At 43.4% G+C, this 16,010-nt stretch overlaps 1 pseudogene; it reads right to left on the reverse strand.

Moving 5' to 3' along the window:
* Positions 1–6,926: 6,926 nt before the first annotated feature.
* LOC147141675 (uncharacterized) lies at positions 6,927–8,727 on the reverse strand (annotated as a pseudogene).
* Positions 8,728–16,010: the final 7,283 nt, after the last annotated feature.

Below are 16,010 nucleotides of genomic sequence, written 5' to 3' on the forward strand. Positions count from 1 at the left end.
GTGTTAAATTAAGGAAGTATTTGTGAATGCCTTTTACGACATGAGTGAAACAATGCTTTAAAAGGGAAGCTTTCAAGGCTTTTCCTTGCAATATGTGTCCCCACAAGCCTAAACATGGTATTCAGATTAATATTGCGTTAGTGAAAGAAGAATTTATGTAACATGATTTTGGGGGAAAACTTAATTAGTTCGAGACTTGAAATGGTCGAAGTGACGTTACGATTTACCATAGCTTGTTGACTTACATTTGAGAAAGTGGTCAATTAAGTTTGAAGCAAAAAATAAATAGAAATTGGTTAAGTGTTGTTCGTTATGGACTTATGGACAAAATTTCCAGTCTCTGTTATTGAAAAAAAATAAAGCAAAAAAAGATAATTAAAAAAATGAAAATCTGCCAATGTAAATCACACGATGCTTAAAAAAAAAAATAAGGATAACCTCATGAAAAAGGCATGGGCAAAATTTATGGTACACCTAAAAAGATTGAAAATAATTTGACTATAGGGACCAAGGGGTGTCCTCTACTTAGCATCACAGGTTTCTTCCAACTTGTGAGCAATCAGTTGGTCTATTTAAAGTGTGACTAGTAGTCACTGTTCCGTTTGATGACATGCTGTGTAGACAAACAAGGGTCAGAGGAAGCAAAGGAGAAAGTTGTCTCAGCATATTAGAGAGATAATTGCAGACAAGCACATTAAAGGTAAAGGCTATAAGCCCATTTGCAACAGCTTGATGTTTCCGTGACTACAGCTTGGGGTTGTAGCCAACCACCCTGGACGTGGCCGCAAGAGGAAAATTTATGACAAATTGAAGCGATTGATAATGCGAATGGCAACAAAAGAGCCCAGAATAAACTTGAAAGACATTAAAGGTTAACTCCAAGGTCAAAGTACATAAGTGTCAGATTGCACTGTCCATCATTGTTTGAGCCAAAGTGGACTTCATGGGAGATGACCAAGGGAGATGACCAGTGTTGAAAATAAATCATAAAAAAAATGTGAAATGTGAATGTGGACCAGCCACAAAGCTACTGTGACAATATCTTATGTTTGAAAGAAACACCATCCACATGAATGGTGCATCTTAGCTACATCCTCAGTGATGAACTCAGGGTCATAAGGTTTTTGATCTTCAGACACTCTCGCCTGGGTGACCCAGGGAAAACTGAACCGTCCCCAGATTGTGACCAAGCAGTGTGCTACACTATGGACCCATTCACAACCCCTTGAAAGCTTTCTCAGCAGCCTCACTGATGTCCTTGGTGGCCTTCCTCTCCTGCACACCTCTGATACCAAGGAGCCTAAAAGCTTGATGCAAGGACTACCCAGGGAATGCCCTTCCACCCACCTCGACGGGCTCGCCGCGGGCCCTCCACCCATTCTCTCTACAGGACTCAACAAGCTCTGAGTATTTTGCCTTCTTGCGCTCAAGCCTGTCTTTCCAGGGGACTGTGAGTTCAAAAAGCACTACTTGCCTGGAGTCAGATGACAAGACTAAATTCGGCCTAAGTGTAGATGTGGCAATGTGTGCTGGGAACCTCAACTGCCTCCCAAGTTCCACTCGTAGTTGCCAATCACAAGCTGAGGCGAGCAAACCTGCTGGGGTCCTCTGCTTAATAGGAGGTCTCTCCCCTACCCTGATAAAGGTAATGAAATTCCTGGCTAGGAGCTGGTGAATGCTCTGCTGCATTCCAGTGCAAATGGATCCAGCGAGTGCCTTCAACACCTACATGTACCTCCTAGGGCTTTGGGGCAAGACCTTAAAGACCTGTGCTCGAGAGGTCCCCCTCTTAAATACAATGGGCATGATGGAGTATCCGCCAGATCCCAGTTGTACAGATTGGTTGGACTATCAATCAATCAATCACATTTTATTTATATAGCACTTTTCATACATAAAAATGCAACTCAAAGTGCTTTAAAACATTCAAAGCAAAACATAGAATTATCTTCAATCAAAAGAAAAGATAAATTATTTAAAAGTTGTTGAAAGCCAAACTAAAAAGGTGTGTCTTGAGCTTCCTCTTAAAAATATCAACAGTCTCCGCAGACCTGACATCCTCTGGCAGGCTATTCCAAAGGTGAGGACCAAAACGGCTGAATGCAGCCTCGCCATGCATTTTGGTCCTCACCCTTGGAATAAATAAAAGGCCGGCGCCAGAGGACCTCAGGATCCGCGAGGGCTGGTATGATAAAAGCAAATCAGATAAATAAGATGGCCCAAGACCATTAACACATTTATAAACTAATAAAAGTACTTTAAAATCGATCCTGAAACACACAGGGAGCCAATGCAGCAATTTCAAAACTGGCGTAATGTGCTCCCGCCCTCTGGTTCTCGTCAGCACCCGAGCGGCTGAATTCTGCAGTAGTTGCAGTGGTGAAATGCTCTTTTTCGGGAGGCCAGAGAGCAGGGCATTACAGTAATCTAAACGACAGGAAATAAAGGCATGCATCAGCACTTCCGTGTTAGCCTGAGAGAGAAACGGGCGGACTCTGGCGATATTCTTAAGGTGATAAAAACCAATCTTGGTTACATTTTTAATATGAGGAATAAAACTGAGCTCAGAGTCAAAAATGACGCCAAGGTTCTTCACACAGTGTGAGGGATTAAAAATGTGTAGTTTTGGTAAAAGCTTCTCTCTCTGACCTTCGGGACCGATAACTAAAACCTCAGTCTTGTCCTGATTGAGCTGTAGGAAATTATCTGCCATCCATGACTTGATATCTAAAATGCAATTTAAAAGGGTATCAATGGGTCCTGTGTCATCAGGAGACACGGCAATATACAGCTGCGTGTCATCAGCATAGCTGTGAAAGCTGATGCCGTGTCCCCTGATGACATCCCCGAGGGGAAGCATATAAAGATTAAAAAGTAGGGGGCCTAAAATCGAACCTTGAGGAACCCCACATTTAATTTCATGAGTTTTAGAGGAACAAGTATCCATACTTACAAAGAAATATCGGTCTGTGAGATAGGAATAAAACCAGTCAAAAACAGTACCAGAGATGCCCACTAGATTTTTAAGTCTATTTAATAAAATTTGGTGATCTACTGTATCAAAAGCAGCGCTTAGATCCAGTAGCACCAAGACTGTGAGTTTTCTCACGTCTGCAGTGCACCTAATATAATTTAAGATCCTTAAAAGAGCAGTCTCCGTACTGTGGTTCATCCTAAAACCAGATTGATATTTCTCCAAAATATTATTTGTATTTAAAAAATGATTCAACTGGATGAAAACCAGTTTTTCTAAAATCTTACTTAAAAACGGTAAGTTGGATACGGGTCTGTAGTTATTAAAAACGCTCGGGTCAGAACCGCTCTTCTTCAGAAGAGGCTTCACCACCGCCGTTTTAAAGGCAGCGGGGAAGACGCCTGTCTGAAGAGAGCAATTGACTATATTTAAAATTTGTTCTTCAAAAAATCCATAAAATGTCTTAAAAAGAAATGTGGGAATTGGATCCAAAAGGCAGGTTGTTGGGTTTACCTGGGAGAAAACTCGAACAAGTGTCCTTGCATCAACCAGGGAAAAACTTTCCAGTGTTTCCTCATGTAAATATGATTGTCCGGGTTTATTAAAACTTGTGTTTTGACGGGCTAAAAGACTGGATCTTATGTCATCGATTTTACTTCTGAAGTGGTCTGCAAAGTCCTCACAGAGAGCATCTGTTGGTCTCTGTGGGGACTTATTAAAATCAGAACTAGTTAAAAGTTCAAAGGTGGAGAAGAGAACCCTGGGGTTGTTTTTATTGACTGTAATGAGGTTTGAGAAATAGGAAGATCTTGCCAGTTTTACTGTTTTATTGTAGGATTTCAGTTGTTCGCATAAAATTTCATAGTGTACTGTAAATTTACTTTTTCTCCACCTCCTCTCTGCACTCCTGCATTTTCTCTTTGATATTTTGATAGCATTGTTTCTCCACGGGGGTACAGTCTTTGTTTTTGTTGTTTTAATTAAAAGTGGAGCTACTGAATCTAATGATGATTTAAGATGTAGGTTAAAATTGTCAACAATAAGATCACAGGGTGCAGGTAAAATGTCAGCAGGAGTGTTTTTTAAGATCTCGATAAAATTTTCAGCCACCTCAGAAGATAGGTAGCGTTTCTTCACTGTTCTGACCGGGACTGCTAGATGGTTAAAACTGGCGATGTTAAAATAGACACAGTAGTGGTCTGACACTGCCAAGTCAACAACAGAGGACACACCAGCAGACAAGCCATAGGTTATAACCAAATCCAGGGTGTGTCCTCTGTTGTGAGTTGGCTGCAAGACGTGCTGTTTAAAATCCAAGCAGTTTAAAAGGTTTGAAAAATCTCTGGATAGTGGGTCCGAGATGTTGTCCATGTGTATATTAAAATCGCCAGTTATTAATATCCTGTTATAATTGGAATATAAAATGGATAAGAATTCTGAAAATTCTGTAATAAAAGAAGTGGAATGATGGGGAGGTCTATAGACGGTAATGCAGAGAATAGGGGGACTGCTAAAAACAAAGGCATGGTGTTCAAACGATAAATAGCTGCTAAAAATGATCTCCTTTGATAAAAGAGTATTAATAAAAATTGATGCAGTCCCGCCTCCTCTTTTGCCATCCCTTGTAGAAAATAAAAAGTTAAAATTCGGTGGGCAAGCCTCGTTGAGAGCAACTGGAGCATCTGTACCAAGCCATGTCTCAGACAAAAGTATACCATGTAAATTATTGTCTAAAATCAGGTCGTTTATGATAAAAGTTTTGTTTAAAAGGGAGCGCACGTTCAGCACGGCCAGATTAATTATTGTGCTGGACGTGCGCTCATGGTGGTACGAATGAGCAGTATTAACATAAACTAGATTACCACTGTTAAAACCACGTTGTTTGTGTGTGCAAGGGAAGCGTCTGCCGGTGATGGTTTCAATGGGAAAATTGTCCGATAGTGGTAATGATAATGAGGGCCTGCAGGGGGAGCTAGTGAGGGTGGTGGTACTGTGAGCAGCTGGTATTGGCCTGTGAGTGATGGTAGTGACATTGTCATTGCAGCGTTTATGAGTAGAAGAAGAAATATGATTGGTAAACAAGAGTCAGCTGGGAGTGGAATTGGTTACGACATGGTGGATGTTAGCGGCTAAAATCTTGCTACCAAGAGAGTTCGGATGAACACCATCCGGCTGATAAAAAGACGGGCGATTCCAGAATAGGTTAAAATTGTCAATAAAAGCAAAGTCAAGGTGGCCACAAGTGCGTAGGAGCCACGTGTTCAAGCTTAAAAGGCGGCTGAAGCGCTCGGCTCCGCGAGACAATGCCGGCAAAATGCCACTCACCCAGACCGACAGACCGCAGGTTCTTAACAAGGCAAAGAGGGCGTGAAAGTCTCTCTTCGTCTGCTCAGACTGTCGGCGTATTGTTTCGTTTGTCCCAACGTGAACGATGAGCCGGGTAATGGATGATGGCAGAGAGTCAAGAACACCCGGCAGGATGTTAACTATGTCCATGACTTTCGCTCCGGGAAAACAGCGGGTGACGCAGCCGGGATAGTGAGTACGTCTAATGGTGCTGTCGCCAATTATAACGGTGGTCGGTGGGTGACGTGAGGGGGGAACGCCAAGGGACTCACCACCGGCGGAAGATTCACGACCCCACTGTCCAGGATGGCTCCGCCGAGGCCGAGTGAAGACGGTGGATGACACCGATGAGTGTCGCCGATGATGCTGGTGATGACGACCACCCTTGTACCGGGACACCGCGTCCCGGAGCAGCCCGACGCGTGAGTGGACGGCCGTGTCACCGGCGGACCCGTCCAACATGGGGTTCCCGGCCGAGGTCGTCGCCGTGGGTGGCGGGGAATCCGAGGGAGCCCCTGGGAGCACAGCCCCAGCGTCGGACGCAGCAGTCGGTGTCTCCGACTGCTGTAGTGCAGTGATGGGAACAGGAGACTCACTCGCCAGGGCGGCGAACCGATTCCCCAGGACCAGTTGGGGGCGGTGGGGTGGCTCCCCGGCCCTCCGGCCGCGGGACACCACCTTGACCCAGGTGTCACTCTGCAGCGGTGTCGAGCAGGATGGCCCCGGGCAGGCAATTGGATCCCACTTCGCCGTGTCCGAGAGGCCAGCCGCCTCAGCCGTCATTGTCGCCGACAGGATTTCACGAGCGCGCCTCCTCATGACCACCGCGGAGAGTTCGGGGAAACGGGTCGCGAAGCAAGAGATGACCGATTCCTTCTCATGGAGCTCCTCTGAGAGACGACGAATATCCCTTCTTAGGTCAGAGATTGTCTTATTTGCCTTCTCCAGCAGGCCATTGTGTTCGTCGCTGTCGTCTGAAGGCATTTTAATACACTAGCTCCAAGCTAGCCCCAAGCTAGCCCGTTTCCGTCTCAAGCTAGCTGTATGCTAGTCCGTGAGATCAAGCGACCCAGAGATTAACAAAAATTCAAATAAATAAATAATAATAAAAAATAAGATAAAAATAGTCTCCAAAAATTAAAAAGAGTAAAAACGCAACGCGCAGGTGACGCAACGCGCAGGTGAGGTAGATTCGAAGGCGAAAGTGCACAAGTGCAATCGATACCATCCACGTCCAAAAAAGAAAGAACATCGTACACTGCCTGAATCAAAAACTTGAGTCTTGATGGTTCCTATTTACAGATTTCCGACCACGTGATTTTCTCGTAGCTACAAGGTCCCAGTTGGTCCATGCTCCTTGCTGGCACATTGCCACTGACATGTTCTGCCGCTCCTCCTCAACCTCTTCCCGGATCTCTTCCTGATCAGCCGTCGCCTCTCTCTTTCTTGAGCTCTGTCATACTAGGCTATTGTCTGACTCCCTAGTACCAATTGACCGACTGTATCTGAGCCCACCAAGACATTATGCCTCAGCCTCGCTTCCGCTTGCTCCACGGCTCACCACGTCCGACCTGTCACTGTAATACCTGCCGAAGATACTGTCTTGTCAGCTGAATCCCTTTGGAGCAGTGCTTACCTGGCGACTTTGAACTCCTCTATCAGGCCATTGATGGAAGCTTGTTGGCATGACCATACAAGGTAATGCTGCTGAGGCTTCTTTGTCTTTCAACGTGCCATCAAAGGTTTTCCCCAGGCTATTCACTGGCATCTTGGAAATTGATAGAATAAGAACTCTGTCAACATGAAAGCGGTACTTGTCCTCCACCTTCCATGAAAGATCTAGATTTGGCCAGCTTGAAGGACATTCTCGTCCATGCAATGAGCTTTTCCAGAACATCCTGTCACTGTTGAAGATGTAACAGTCAGACCATCCATGAAGGCACTAATCGGGGGTAGACAGAGGGGCTCAACATTCCCATACCTGTCAAATTATGCAGAAAGTGTACAACTTGTCAGGTATGCATTCTCTGTTGCCTTAACAAGCATGTTCATTGTCAGAGCAAACAGCACCACTGATATGGCACAACCAGTGATGCCTTTTTCCAGGTGATGCCACATGGATGTAATGCTCTCAGATGTAAATCTTAACCTGAAGTTGCCATAAAAGTCCTCAATAAGACGATGGATCTTCTTAGGGACATGCTGTCAAGGTTTTTGTCACCAGCTTATGTGGAATAGATCCGTAGGCATTGGTGAGGTCCAACCACAAAATTGAAAGGTCTCCTCGGTTCTCCTTTGCATCACGTATCAGCTGGATAACCACTCAGGTGTGTTCAGTACAGCCTGGAATGCCTGGAACCCCACCGTTCTGTACAGCAGTGTCAATGTACGAATTCTTCAGGAGGAACTGTGTGAGCCGGTTGGCCAGGACCTTGGAAAAGACTGCCATCCACACTGAGAAGGGAGATAGTACGGAACTGCGTGACGGCACTCACATTCTCCTCCTTTGGTATCCAGACCCTCTCTGCATTGCGCCACTGCTCCACCACTTTACCCCAACGCCAAACCATTCTAATAAGCCTCCAAAGTCTTTGCAGCAGTCTCATGCAGCTCTTATACACTTTGTACGGCACTCCACTTGGACCTGGCGCTGCACTGGCCCGAGCCGCTCTGATGACCTCTCTGATTTCCGCCAAAGTGGGCTCATTGATGTTAAATGGTGTAGACGGCTCTGGTGGAGAAATTAGCTCTTTGCATACCTCTTGTTGTTGCTGTAGGTGTCTGTTGCTCTCTTCTTCAGTGCAAATGAAGAACCCACTCCATTCTGACCAAGTGACCACTTGGTGAATTGAAACAGGTTTGCAATAAGGGCAGACCACTTGTGAGCTCGCTCTGATACCCCTTCTCCTGTGGTACTCAGCTCTATGGAGAGAGATGGGATTTTGTCGCATCATGTCTCGTAACTCTCTGAGGGCTGTTTTTTCCTAATCTTTTGCTGTGTGGTCCTGTCGTTTTAGAGATCTCAGTTCCTTCCTAAGATGAGAGATTTTGAGTTTGGTTGGGCTTGGCTGCTCCTTCTCTGGCTTTTGGCTGCTTAATGCCAAACCTCTCCACCCCAATGCTGATGATCAAAGCACACATTAGCCGGAGGCGCTAGTCGACCCCCTTGATGTCTCTAGAATAGAGTCCACATCTTCTTCAAACTGGCATGACTCAGATACTCGGTGTACAGCAGGCCAGAAGACCCCGCAATGTTCTGGTGGAATGCTGGGTAAGGCATGTGGAGCTTGGAGGGTCTGGACTCTGTGGATTGACTCCCGTTCGTGCTCCTTCTCTGTTTCACCAGGGACAGATTTTGGCACTGGCTCTGTGCGTTGCTCAACTTGACTCTTCCTAGTGCAACCCATCCTGGTTTGGTGGCTCCTCAGACCTCTCAGGGTCTTACAGACCTGACTGGTCCTCTCAGGGTCTTACAGACCTGACAGGTCTGAGGTCTGGACATACGAGACAGAAATCTACATTTCTGGCAAGGGAGATCAGCTTTATGCTCATAGATGCAGGCTGTGTTATGTTCTGGGGCTGTTTTGCTTAATCTGGCACCGGGTGTCTTGAATCTTTGCAGTGTACAATGAAATCTCAAGACTATCAATGTGGACTATCTTGAGCACAGGTGTCAAACTCAAGGCCTGGGGGCCAGATCTGGCCCGTCACATCATTTTATGTGGCCCGTGAAGGCAAATCATGTCTGTTGACCTGACGTGTTTCTTTCAAATTGTCTTCACTTTTTACACTACATATGAGATATTGCAAGCATTTGTTAGTGATGACCCTTTAGAATAAATTGAGAAATAGGTGAACAAACTATTTACTGGCTGATGATTTCAAAACATGTTATCCATCAATTTGTTGTGTATACGTGTTAATATAAGGCAACCATTCATTTATATGGGTTCACAGTTGTAACGGCCCTCCCAGGGACACCAAAACTGTGAGGTGTGGCCCGCGACAAAAATAAGTTTGACACCCCTGATCTAGAGAGAAATGTGCTGCCCAGTGTCAGAAGCTTGTCTCAGTCGCAGGTCATGGATCTTGCAACAGGAGAATGACCCAAAACGCAGAGCTAAAAACATTCAAGAATGGCTAAGAGCAGGACATTGGACTATTCTTAAGAGGCCTTCTATGAGCCTTGGTCTAAATTCTATTGAACATCTACTTTTTGTGTATTTTCTAGCTACAATGAGCCTTGGTCTAAATTCTATTGAACATCTACTTTTTGTGTATTTTCTAGCTACACTGAAGAAACTGCAACCGAGTGGAGTGCAGAACAGGACAAAAAAAGGTGTTCGATCTGAAAAAGTCCTGTCAAAGAGAATGCACACATAAAAACAAGTAAAGAAGAAGTAGGACAAACTGGAGAAGTACAAGAAGATGTGGGTGCAGGGAAGGATTCCATTTGCTGGGAAGGGAAGGGGATCCTTCTGCAAACAGTGGTTTTGTAAAGTTTCCTCAAACTGAGAAAATGTGGAGAGAAAATGGTTGTTGCACACACATTATCAGGAAACATTCTCCTGTTAGTTTGTGTTTTATTGTCGAAGAAGCAGTTGTTTTCTGCGTCAAACTTTGGAAAGGAACACATTGTTGTCTTCAGTGTAAATGTCTCACAATGTTTGGAGGATCTGAAAATATGTTGAATTTGAAGAAGGATGAAATGATCAACAATACATTCCTCTAATGAATATTGTGAAAATTGGGGAATACCAATTGCAAAAACATGGAAAATGAGAAGAATGCCTGGAGAGTCTGTAAGTGATAATGGACAACAACAAAAGAATAGAGTGATGGTAGAACATGTGAACAGATTAAAAACAGAATCTCAAGACTGCAGTGTCCGCCTAAAAGAACTCAGTGGCTACGTTTGCATGGACAAAATTTCTTTAATCCGATCAGAGTTTGATTTAAATTATGATCAGATGCACTGTTTTCATGGACACTAAAAATATTGATCCGATTAGGACTTGCGTGTTCATGCATTACACTTTTGAGTCAGACAAATTATTTAGACATGCGCAAATTGACCAAAGAAGCCATAGTGACTTCCTTGTCAAAAAAACATCACTCTGTCCATTTCTACTTTACATGTTAGCATTATATTGTGTATTTTTTCAGTTTCTGCTGTTACGTCGAGTTAACACTTCATAATGGAGCTGCAATGTATCCAGTTCAGTATTGCGCACACCATGTCTTTCACTCGCTCTGCTTCTCCTATTTTGCGTGAATAGCAGAAAGCTATATATTGACGTTATAGATGGGTGCGGTAAAGACAGTTTGTTCCGAAATTTGCAAAATTATGATGATGATGTAGCAGCCATTAAGTTATGTGATGAAATTGTTGATTTGTTTTGACGCTCCTTCAGGCACAAGGGAATAAAGTTCCCCCTGATTCTAAAGAGGATGTTGTCGGCTGTAGAGAACTCCATGGTAGCGGAACTAGGTAGGGGGAAGGAGTACTTGATGAACAAGCCTACCCATGCCTCCCTATGCTCCTTGGGAAAGAGGGCCCAAGAGAGGGCTTTCAGTCCTAGATCCTGGCCCTCAGCACTGCAGAAGCAGAGAGTTTGTGGCAGAAAACCTTTCATTACGAAAGCCTGAAGGCTACTGATATAACGCAGCGCAGGCACGCACACATTTCTGTAGTGTGGACGGGCCTAACACGCCAATGCATACGTGTGTCACCAAAAACATTATTTGCTGATGGTCGTATTTGCTTTTCAGGTTAAGGACAGTTCCGGTGACGACCCAAAAATTCTTCCGTCTGCGATTATTCCGTCAGTGTTTCAAACTTTCCGTCAGTCCCCCAGCGAAAAGGTAGTCTGTCAGTGACAGACTTAAGGACTTTCCGTCATTATTAACGGTCTGTCTACCAGTGGAAATGGTAAATGTGGAAATCAGCATCAAAGCCATATTCAAACAGTGCATGCGTTAAAACCGGCATGGCTTAGTGGTAGAGTGCTCGTTTCCCAACCTGGAGGTTGTGGGTCCGATCCCTGGCCATTGTGACCATGTCGAAGTGTCCTTGAGCAAGATACTGAACACCCAGTTGCTCCTGATGCTCCGTCATCAGAAGGTAGATGAGGTACAGCGTGGAGCGCTTTGAGTACCAAAGGTAGAAAAGCGCTATACAAGTGACAGTCCGTTTACCATTTACACTCATAATCATACCTAGGGGCAATTTAGATTGATCAATTAACCTACCATGCATGTTTTTTTGGAATGTGGCAGGAATACCTGGAGAAAACCCACACAGGCACAGGGAGAACATGCAAGCTCCACACAGGAAGACCAAGGCCGGAATCGAACCCACGACCTCTGAACTGTGAGGCAGAAATGCTAAACAGTCGAGCAGCCGCCCCTTGCTTAGTCCGTCTTTTTTAAAAAAAAATCTCATCCTCCGTCCTCAAAATGAGCATCCGGCCGGACCGTTCCATCCCTGGACGGAATGCCCATCTCTGGCTAAAACATCCATGTTGAAATTTTTGGGTTTTGGAATGTTGGAGGAAACCGGAGTACCGGAAGAAAACCTATGCAGGCATGGAGAGAACATGCAAGCTCCACACATGAAGGCTGGAGCCCAGATTTAAACCCACAGCCCTCAGAACTGTGAGGCGGATGTGCTAACCAGTTATGCACCATGTCGCCAGCTGTAAACATATTAAATACAGTATAATTATTCAACAACAAAATTGTGGCTTGTGAACATCCTCTCTCTCTCTCTCTCTCCCTCTCTCTCTCTCTCTCTCTCTCTCACTCGATGTACAACATCATGTATATTGGTTACACATGATTAAAATATGGGAAAATTATGTACCGTCTTTTCCGGACTATAAATCGCTCCGGAGTACAAGTTGCACCAGCCATAAAATGCATAATAAAGTAGAAAAAAAACTTCAATAAGTCACACTGTAGTATAAGTCGCATTATTTAAGAAAATGTATTTGATAAAATCCAACATCAAGAGCAGACATGACATTTAACATTTAAATGACGAACAATTTAAAATAAAAATAGAATCGAGACAACAGGCTGAACGGTATGCTTACGTTACATTACACAATGCCCCCCACTCCACCACCCGGAAGCCAAGTTGCCTCCGTCGCGTAACGCTGATAAATGTGTCCATATAAATCCAAATAATAAAATTGTGCGCTAAGTACATTTCCACTGAGCTACGATGGTGACATTTAGCTTACATTCACTATATGTGAATTTGGGGGGATTCACCAGAGCGCCTCATCCAAACAGTCAGTCGAATCAAAGAGCGTGACCAGACACAGTGATAGGGAGCAATGTGGCTACAGTTAGCACTCCAATCCATTCCACAGACTCAACAACTCGCTCAAACGCCGCCCGTACACGACGACAAAGTGGTGCCGCTAACGGACTCCAAACATCTCTCGTTAGGACCCCTTAGCTGTCCAACAATATGCCCGACATAAATCAACATAAAGAAAGGACCCATTGGCTGCCCGAAAAATTGTCTGGTGTAAAACACACAAGTTAAACAGTAAACCACTGCCTGTATAAACGAATCACTAATGAGGAATTTACAATAGGTATATCAGAAAGACTGGGGGGAACCAAAGTTTAATTCTGACTTGGTGCGGAATCAAATGGTCTACTATCCGCTTTAGCCAGTGTAAATTCTCTAAATTAATGTGGACAACACTATAAGGTAAGATGACTTTAAACTCACCAAAACGGTCGTATATCGATTAAATAAGTCTTTTATTTATCGTCGACCATGTCGAATGTTTCCAAGTCTCCAAAAGTATTTATGTATTCGGTCGTAATTATCTCTTTATTGTGGTCCGCACCGTACGTGTGTGTAAGACCACGGGCAAAGCAAGTAGATGTATTGATAGTCAAATTGCCTTTTTATCATACTAGGCTCCAGCACTCCCCGCGACCCTTGTGAGGATAAGTGGTATACATAATGGAATGATGGATGGATATTGTAATTTCTTATTTAACAAAATATTATGATTTAACTGTTTTTAAATTATCCATGCATTTTAATAGCGTTAAGGATTTATCTTTGTTTCTTTATGTGAAATATTACAGGTCTGCCCAGCTCTGCACTACAGGTTATTCTGCCCGTTGTAAAGTCAATATGTAATGCAGGTTTATATACAGCCTTAGAACGCCCTCCTGTGGTTGTTTGGTGTATTGTTTGCTGACCTTGAAAAGTAAAGGGATACAATATAATAATATGTGAATAATTTCACACATAAGTCGCTCCGGAGTATACGTCGCACCCCCGGCCAAACTATGGAAAAAAACAAAAAACAAAAAAACGCGACTTATAGTCCGGAAAATACGGTAATTTTCTCCTCTTCTCAAAAATTATAAAATAATATGTCAGTTTATTGCATTTGAATCATGCATTTAATGTGCACAAATTAGTAACATTCGTATTCTCAGTGATTTGTGTCCCTATGAGTGCACACCCATGCCTACCCTCACTACAGTTGCAGCACCATGGGTCTCAATTAATTTTGAATTTTAAAATTTTGACATTATTACTTTTGAAATCCATTGTCTGTGGTATCTTTAATCTATAAAACAATAACTGTGGCCTCTTTTTATTAGTCTCAGCTCAGTCTAGGGCTGACACATTTGTCAAAATAAGTTAGTGAGAAAAATAAGATGGAAGTGACATAATCTTGGTTTATGAAAATAAATATGTGACCTCATGGATCCTTGATGAAAGAAGGATACAAATTACTGGAATGACGTAGCTTGTAAAAAAAAATAACAGCCCCTGCTGTCAACTGCAAAGTTGGCAAATATTATTACAGGGCATATTCTCCCGTGTGTGGAAGTTAGAAAAGGCATGCAGCTGCGCTCTTTTGGTTGGGCAGATGCTTCCATCAACTTCACCCTTGTATGGTGTTCAGTTTTGATTAAAAAATACATAAAAACATGACAAGGCGTATCAGGAACCTTCTCCTCATGGTGATAACACTGTTATGGGAGTTTCTTTTTTCTTTTTTTTTTTTTTTTTTTTTTACATTTTATTTTTAAAAAAGGAAGAGCACATTAATTCATAAACATGACCTAACAAAGGTAAAGGGCAAATATTAACAATGTTTAAGGTTCATATTTCCCCAGATGGTTTTTTTTTTGTTTGTTTTTCCTTGCCCTCCTGGGGGTTAAGATCAGGGGATGTCGTGTATATGATCTGGTGCCCTTGAAGCCCTTTGAGACTTTCCTGTGATTAAGGGCTATATAAATAAATTTGACTTGACTTGACTTGATATGACTTGCAATTGGAATGTAGTAAACCTCTGTTGAGTATTTCAGAAGAAAATTATTTGATTATGTTGTTTTGAAAACCCGAAACTCTAGCCGACCCATCAACACTGGCTGAGTAACAAAAATACAAGAACCATACAAGGGTTAATTAAGTGTGTCACTTATGCACCTTCAACGAATGTACACACTCAGGGTGGGACAACTCCTAAATATGGAGGTTCCCTCTCACATCTTGCCTAGCGTGCCTTTTTCCTAACCCTTTTGTGACATTTCTCTTAAGCACTCCAGAGGATGTAGTGAGTCCAGCGCCCTGTGAGGATGAAAAATCATACTGCATGTTTTGAGTCATTTCAGCTGCTCCGACAGCCGGTGACGATTCATCACCGGCTGACTCATGCTGATGTGTGGAGGGCAACTGCCCAAGAGCCGTAATGTGACCGTGCGACATTGCGCAGACAGCCGGAAGTCAATATTATATCATGTTAATTGGTAAAAAATTATTAGCACCAGCCAACCTTTTTTTCACCTGCAAGGAGCATGTCTGCATGCAAGCACCGTAAATGACACATTTTTCATCATTTATTATTATTTGATGCGTGTGGTCTGTTATTATTTAAACGTGTGTATTTGATAGCGTGTGGCGCAGCATGGTTGCAAACAACACTCGCTTTGCACAGGCTCCAAACGTGTTCAGTTTGGCAAAGTCAAGGTCTGGAACAGCAGGTCATGATCATGCATAGGAGCAGGTCCTAAACACAAGCAGGCGAGGGATGCTCTACAAAGAGGTACCTGAGATGATCCTGCACATAGTAGCAGGGTTTAAGATATGCAGACTTAATCTGAGGCATAAACCGAAAAAGTGTCCAGCAACTTCAGTGTCAAGCATGCATGAGAACCTGATGGAAACCAGAAAGCACAGAAAAAAACAGACAGCAACAACAAAGCCGCAGTTCTGTTTTAATTTCAGTTACAATTCCAAACAGCTGCTGGCTAATTAAGTGCACATAGTGGTGGTAATGTGTCTGTCCAAGCGCAACGTCAGAACGGAAATGAAAGAGAAAACAGAAATACTGAGAGCAGAACAATCACACCAGATAGGTAAGGGCTGCCGCACTCTGAGTGGCGAAACGCCACTGAACACTTGTGCAATGTGCGGGAATCTGCCGTAAAATTTTATGAGTGGCCAAATCAAAACAATTTCAAGCACGGGTACACGATGTGGCGACATCACAAATTTTAGCCAATCAAAATGCACAGAGGCTTTCACACCGGCGGACAAAAACATGTCCAGTTATATTTATATCATATATTCCTCACAATGTCTTGTTTCAACTAGTGAGCCTGCATAGAACATATTCTTGGGAAAAAAAAATTGTTT

This window comes from Filicampus tigris, chromosome 9, assembly GCF_054856515.1.
Source record: "Filicampus tigris isolate MCC_2025a chromosome 9, RoL_Ftig_1.0, whole genome shotgun sequence".
Taxonomy (NCBI): Eukaryota; Metazoa; Chordata; class Actinopteri; order Syngnathiformes; family Syngnathidae; genus Filicampus; species Filicampus tigris.